This window comes from Aegilops tauschii, chromosome 4 (genome assembly GCF_002575655.3).
Source record: "Aegilops tauschii subsp. strangulata cultivar AL8/78 chromosome 4, Aet v6.0, whole genome shotgun sequence".
NCBI classification, from domain to species: Eukaryota; Viridiplantae; Streptophyta; class Magnoliopsida; order Poales; family Poaceae; genus Aegilops; species Aegilops tauschii.
The window spans coordinates 454865368-454873162 of record NC_053038.3 but is presented as its reverse complement, the minus strand read 5'-3'; the positions used below and the strand labels follow the sequence as shown (position 1 = coordinate 454873162).

At 47.7% G+C, this 7795-nt stretch overlaps 1 non-coding gene across 1 annotated transcript; it reads right to left on the bottom strand.

The window, feature by feature from the left end:
• Window positions 1-463: 463 nt before the first annotated feature.
• Window positions 464-7097, bottom strand: LOC109755902 (uncharacterized). The gene is made up of 3 exons (XR_012182404.1): window positions 6774-7097; window positions 6509-6673; window positions 464-876 (listed from the first exon to the last, which is right to left on the bottom strand). It is a non-coding gene; the product is annotated as an uncharacterized protein (transcript).
• Between the last annotated feature and the right edge of the window lie 698 nt (window positions 7098-7795).

Here is a 7795-nt window from a genome sequence, read left to right as displayed (position 1 = left end):
CCGCCGGAGGCATTCATATAGAGTCATATTTTGTTCTAGATCAAGTTGTAATTCTTGAGTTGTAAGTAAACACTACTAGGAAAAAGGCTGTTTGTGGCGCACCAGTTTTTGCTATTAATGGCGCACTATAGGTGCGCCACTATTAACACGCCACTAGTAACAAATAGTAATGGCGCACCTCTGGTGCGCCATTAATATCCCAGATAATAGTGGCACACCACATAGTGCGCCATTACTATGTCCAACAGTGTGCCATTACTATGCCTCCTAGGGGGCCATATTTACCTTCGTGTATGCCCCCAAGTGCGCCATTACTATGCCCCATAATGCGCCACTAGTATTTAGCCTTGGTGCGCCACTAATGCTCAATATGGTGCGCCACTACTATGAATATTAGGAATTATTATTTTTTGCTTTTTTGGTATTTGCACAGGTTACAAAATACACGTTACAGCACAGAATATAAACATCACACAATAGAATTCATCATATTAGTCTCCAAATTCGAAATAGCGAACAAAGTTCAAACATTAGCCAAGTTTAGGTCTCGAGACATTAGCAAAGTTCATCATATTAGCCGAGTTTGTCGTCACATTACAAAGTCGATATCGATCATCTAAACTACCATGACATAGAAGAGAGCTGCGGTCACGATGACCATCATCGCGATGAAACTGGTCTTCATCCGGTTCCTCCTCCGCTCCCTCCTCTCTCCCGCTAGATAGCGCGCGTATCTAGCTTCCGCCTCCGCCCTAGTGGTGTACCCTTGTAACTGTTACCGTTGAAACGGTGAACCTGTCTCTGACACTCCTCCCAGTCGTCGTAGACTCCGGGAACCCTACCCTTGTATACGACATACGACGGCATCTCTATGCACTAGACAAACAAAACGTTAGTAGCAATTAACAGATAATATACAAGCAATATATAAGTATACAACAAAAGGATCGGAAGAGAAAAGCAACACACTAATAGCACGATTCATTGCCCTACTAATAAATAGCATCGATTACATATAAGTTGAACGACTATCCAAACTAAAGAGACATACAAGTTCATTAAAATTTAATTACAACATGAGCTAATCGATATTTCCGAACTACATGGCATCATTACTTTCGACTCGACTCAGGGACCGAAGCGTGGATGAAGCCGCCGTCTTTCGTGATGGTCATGAATGTGTGGTCGTTGTCAGCCTGCATTTGTAGCGTTGTTTCTATTTCACTGTTGGACGGTCGATATTTGAGGTAGAACTGACCCGAGGTACGAAGGACATCTTGATAGAAGATTTCCGCAGACTCCGACTGGATGCGAAAGAATTCATATCTCATGTCCTCGTCCTGGATTGCCGACAAGCGTGCGGCCAAATCTTTGAGATTATTTGGTAGCATAAGGTGATTATGGTCCCGTACGATCGCCCGCATGTGATGGAGGATGTAGTAGGCATCCTTCTGACTGCCAGGCGGCTGCTTGACGCAGGGGAACGTCGTTACGTGGGTGAACACGTGCTTGTCGTACCTACAAATTGGCCTCCTGAAGGTGCCTCCAGATTTGGCGTAGCCGGGGAGAGCATCATCAAAAACTTTCTTGATATTTGTGTAGTCTTTCTTCGACTGACGGTCCGAGTCGAAATACGTGGCCATGGAATATTTCGGGCTTAAGAGGATGAGTGTGCAATGTGTGTCACAGCACAAAACACGGAATGTTAGAAAAAAAGAACGATCGAAATCTAAGAAATCATATGTTAGGGGGCGGTGAGGGGATGACTTACTCGGAAAAGTAAGGCACGAGGAAGTTATCCTTATCTGGGTTCGCCAGAATGATGCCTTCGAGGTATGAACTCGCGACTTGCCGGTCCCCAGCGCTGCCCAAAATCTTGGCACGCATGTAGAAGGGGTCGACTATCACGATGTCCGGGGTCTTGTCTCTAATGATCCGCATCTCCATACTGAGCGAAAATAGCCGAATGAAGGTGTAGTGCAGCGGATGAAGGTTAAACATAGCGAAGATGTCATCAAACCGCAGGACGATCATACGCCCGATGGTGCTATCGACAAAGCCCTTGCCCTCTGGCACCTTGGCCACAAAAACCGGGTATGCCAGATCATTCTCGAAGAGACGCCGCTTCTCCATAGAAACAACACTGTCATGCAGACTCCGCATAGCACCGGTTGCAGCATTGAGCAGATTAGTCGGTAGCATCGGCCTACCCGCCACATGCACCCTCCTCGAGATATCCTTAGGTATTGGTGGCCCGTCCTGAGCACGGATCGTACTCGGTGCCGGCTGGCTCGCACCCTTGTTATTTTTTCTTTTCCGTCCCTTCTGCTTCTTCTGCTGTAATGGGATCGAGTTCTGCTCAGAGACCACCTTCTTGAGTGTGTTGGGGCTGACAATATTTCGCACCTCGGCTATTTGAGTCTCGGTGAAGGCGGCAGCTGGAGGCGTCTCCTGAGAACTGAACGCCAGACAACGCCTGTTGAAATTGGGTTTCTCCGCGGTACCAGCTAGATCGCGATCGTCTTTTGCAGGGTTGGGTTCTTGAGGAGGCCCTAAGAATTCGTCACTGTACCCATGTTCGTTGAAGTACTTATCGGCGTTGGAAAATGTACCATCGTCGTCATCCGGATCCTGTGCCATATGCATGTCCGAATCAGCTGACGGCGGTAGAGTTGCGGCGGTCTTGCCATGGCTTGGCGCCGGCACGACTGGCGGTGTTGTCTGTGGGGTGGTGTTCCCTGGCCCCAAATGAATCTGGCTCTTCGGCCAAAGCATGGACCAGCTTATGCAGGAGCTCAGGGTCATCACATCATCTTCGTCGGCCCCAGGGGTCGATACAGAGGTAACAAGTCGTCGCAGCCCCGCAGCACCCGAACCAGTTGAACCCTATACACGGTGGGTGGCATCGGATTACCGTGGAACACGCGGTTGCCCGGTTGAACGATTTTGGCCTTGGTGACATCGATCAACTCGCCATCCATGAAGTGTAGGAGAGTGCAAGGAACGTCAGCGGCGCCCTGCGAAAACATGTAGGGCGTCAGGGATGCCCAGTCAAAGGCAAGGAGATGAAGTCATCGGCCGAGGCTTAGTTACCGTGGTGGCGTCGAGCTCGGCTAATGTCGAGGCACCGCCAACAGTGGGCGTGCAAGTGGAGCAGGGGCCGCTTGTTGCCGAGGTGCCGGCCGGCGTATTCTTCCCACACCCGGGTACATTAAGCTCCAATGCCGGCGCCGACGCCGGAGACACCAAGGCCGCCTCCGCCGGAGACACCAATGGCGCCGGCGCGTTGTGCAAGTTCCTGCCCGTGAAGCTAGGAATCGGGGGCGGCCCCTGTTGGCCGCCCGCAATGCACGCCTGCAGCCCCTCAAGCAAGGTAGGCATAATGGCGGTGATCGTCGCTACCAGTTGGTCTCGTACTTGCTCTTAGACTATCTCCGGAATCCGCGGCACTTGTGCCTTGAGTTCTTTAACCTCGCGCTCCTGGCTTTCCGCGCTGGTCTTTCTCTCCTTTCGCCCAGCCTTATAGTATTCCGACCATTTCGTGGACAAGCCTTTACCGGCCACACAACCAGCTGACGACGGCTTACTGAACTTATCCTTGTGTTTCATTACGTTCAACGCCCTATTTAAAGTGGTGTCCCAAGGGGAGCTCTGAGACCCCGCGCTACTGCTTTCAGTTTCCTGCGGAAGGAACGTGAACCATTTAGAAATTTGGCTTCATTAATTAGAATGCAACCATATGGAGCTAATTACGCGGGGGTGTATTCCTTACCAGAACAAGCTCAAGCGCCTTGGTCTTCGGATCCGTGGTAAGCTCCTTTGTTTCCGGGTCCACCTTGTACCTGGCCCTGACATAGTTCCTGGTCTGCTTGTCATGGTATTTATCGAAGAGGGGCTGTAGGCCTTGCTCGTTACGCTCCGCGTCCTCCTTGTCCCATATAGGTTCCGCCACTCTGTAACCGCCGGGACCGAGTGTGTGGTGTCCTAAGTTCAAGTCCCGCATATCTTTCCACCACTGACTTGATTCCGCGGATGCGTTGCTCTCGCACTTGATCTTGAACTCCAGGTAGTCAGCTTCGCCGATCGAAGGATTTGTCTCCTTGATCTTCTCATAACTATCACCACTTAGAATCCTTCTCTTCACCGCGGCTCTCCAAGTAGCCAGGGCCGTGGTCATCTTCATGAGAGCTGCACTGTTCACTTTATTCCCTGAGAGGCGTGTGTTTGCGAAGTCACCGGGGAACTTGTATCGTTCGTGCAACTTCGTGAAGAGGAGGTTGCGCAAATTCCCTTGGTCACGATGCCTTAGGTTCTCGATGTTGATCGAGACGGTGCTCCGAAGAATGCACCCGAGGTCACGATGCCACCACTGACTAATTCTTTGGGCGCCGTTGGATGCCCACTGGAGGACACTTCAGTAAATTCCTCCTTGGCGGTGCCGAGCACGTTCGGGCACCGGTCCTTCCGCTGCCTCTTCGGTTGGCTGCCATCTGTGAGTGCGCTGCCATCATCAGTGGTGGCATCCCCGGCGGCACCATCAGTGGTGTCATCCCCGACACCACTAGGGGTTGTGTAGTCGGGATCGGTGTCTTCCGCGGCGTCCTCATAGCGGTGAGGTTCTTCCTCCATCTCCTGGGACAGCTCCCAGAATGACTTGCCCGAACCGCCGGCCTCATCGTTGTCGGCCATGTTCGCTCTAAATAGGAAAAAAAAGGCTACTAGAGTTATTGGATGAGATCAGGGTAGTATCTACTAGAGTTATTACAGATCAGCATGTTAGCACTGACTGTTTTTTTTTTCTGCAACAGGTGAGTTAAGTAACCTTTCTGAAAATTCACAACAACAACAAAATCCTATAGAAAGTAAATTCACTGCTATTTCCTCTCATGTTATCATTAACCTAGGAAGAATTTACACTAATAGTACACACTCCATATAGGTATAGATTATACCATTAGTAATAACTATGCATTGCTCATGTTGTAAAAAGGCACAGAAAGAGAGCAACTGACATTAGTAATAACTATGAGTTGATATCACACTTCTATATGTATAACACAAGAGGCATTCTGTTGATTTGGAGTATTATTTACTTCATTGTTCACAGTTTTATCCTATATTAGTAATCAACTCTCTGGTTTCAACTCCACCAAACTAAGTGCACTATTGCTCTTGCTGCAGGAAGAAAAAATAGTTTGCATTTCAACTTAAGGAAAAACTATAAAAGCCACTTAGAAATATTTGCTTTGTAGAAATAACATTGTCTATAAATGTTGATTAATTTTTGTTTCGGTTGAGAATCGGGCACCTTCTAGGTCAAGAAAATTGGGCATGACCTTTGCTAATTTTCTTGACCTAGGAGTGCCCCATTCTCAACCGAAACAGAAATTAATCAACATTTCAGGAGAAAGGGGTATCACAGCATTATATATCAGCTCCAGCCAAAGCAAAGCTTCACTCAAGAACAACTGAAGCGCATATGTGAATGTTACTTGTCGAAACAGAGCATATGTAGCTTGCAGTCCAACAAAAGCAGAGGAGATGCTCTGTTTCAGCAACCAATGCCTTTCTTTTTTCTTTTTATCTTCACTGATGAATGCTGTCAAACACACGCGCACAGCCGTCTTATTACTGCCAACACCAATTCAACACCAATTCAGCAACACCAAGAAGTGTAAGCACCAGCAAATTGAGCCGTAAATCTATTGACACTGAATACCAATATCTCCTCTCAATAGAGGAGGCCACAGCTAGAGTAGTGTTTGTTTCATATGAACTTTTTCAGCTACACGGACGAAACAGAGCATGCAGCAATAACAGAGGAGATGCTCTGATTCCGGCAACCAATGCCTTTCTTTCTTTTCTCTTTTTTACTTCACTAATGAATGCTGGCAACACACTATGATAGTGAACCGACATGCAAATTCGCTTATTGATTATGGATTGTAACTATCTACTCAGCAGTCCTGGGTGATATTGGCAGTTAGGTGCAAACAACCACTGAATTCTGTAGATTAACCAAATCCTTGAATTGCCCTTGCCAGAATCATGCAGACACAGGCATCAAACTCACTGAACCTCGGTGCTATCTTCCTCCTAGTGAACACCCCAATGAAACTAAGGTGGCCAAGTCTGAAACACAATGGCCAAAGAAGCAAAACTGGCAGCTGCAGTAACACGAGGCTAAAATGTTAAATGTCCTACTCGATTGCAATGCTCTAGGAAAAAAAGGATTTTCAGAATTCAAGTTTCGCCCATCCATCTCCTCGATGGTCTGTTCAGTACTGTACTACTTATCTCACATGCTACAACATGCTAGAAGTCTGAACTTTGATGGAGAAAATCTCGGGTCATCAGTTTGCAACAGTGAAGTGCGTCAGGAATCAAAGCAAATCATACCAAACTTAAACCTTGTTCAATCTAGCTCGTAGCTATACCATGGAACTACCAATCATCATCTAGGCCGGCAGTTCGTCTAGATCAAGCAGGGAAGGAAGCGTTCAATTACCGAGCTGATGATGTCGAGGGCAGCAACAGAAACCCTTCCCACGGTGCTCCCACAGCAGCTCGCAAGGACGGCTCGCAGCAGCTCGCGGTGGTCAGATCCGGAGAGCAGCGTCGTCGATGAGGTCGAGTGAGAGCTCCTGCGGCTCGGTTGCACAACGGCGGTGACCTATGGGAAAGAGAGAAGTGAGGCGGCGACCTACGACGGATAACAGGGGAAATGAGATGAAGGAAAGGAGAGCCGGCTGGAGCGCGCGGCGGCGGTGTACCTCGAGGCGGCGGAGACTGCAGGTGCTGCTCGCCGGCGATGAAGATGAGGCGGCACGCGGGATCTGATGCGCGAGAGGAGCACGGGTGCCTCCGCTGTGCTCACGCGAGTGGGAGAAACCCTCCAATGGCAGTGGAGAAGAAGGGGGGGTTGGTGGAGAAGAAGGCGCTGGAGATGCGGCGGCGCAGTGGGTTGGGGCGGCGCAGTGGGTCTGGGCGGCGGCGCAGGTAGGGGCGGCGGCGCAGTGAGTCGAGGCGGCGGCGCAGGTCGGGGGCAGCAGGTCGATCGAGGGCTGAGGGAGGTGTGAGATCGGGGATCGGGGATTGGGGATTAGCAATGGCGCATCTTTTAGGGTGCGCGGTAAAAATTGGTAATACCAATGGCGCACCTTTCAGGGATGCGCCATAAACATCGTGATAGCAATGGCGCACCTTTTCATGGTGCGCCATTACTAACTTTTTTTATTTTTTTGGATTTTTAGTTGCATGTAATAATTTTTTAGAAAATGACCATAAATTTTAAAATGTTGCGATATAAGTAGTTATTACTAATTTTCAAATACTTGCGTTGCAAAACATTTGTGAATTGGTAAAACATTTATGAATATGAAAAAATATCATCAAATTTGAAAAAATATTCATGAATTCAAAAAGTGCCCATGAAATTTAAAAATATTCATGAGTTCAAAAAATATTAACAAATCAATACTTTTTGTGAGTTAAAAAATATTCGCGTTTTCAAAAAAAATTGCAAATTTAATCAGGAAAAGGAACACTGAAAAATAAAATACCAGAATAAACATAAATAAAAATTGGTATATCAATGGCGCACCTTCTAGGGGTGCGCCATAAACACCGTGATAGCAATGGCACACCTTCTCCTGGTGTGCCATTACTAACTTTTTTATTTTACCATAATAAACATAAATAAAAACAATTAAAATACCAGAAGAAAACACAAAGAAGCCCAAGGTGCCTGTAAATGATGATTTGCAACAAAACAAGAGGGAGAAGAACAAAAATT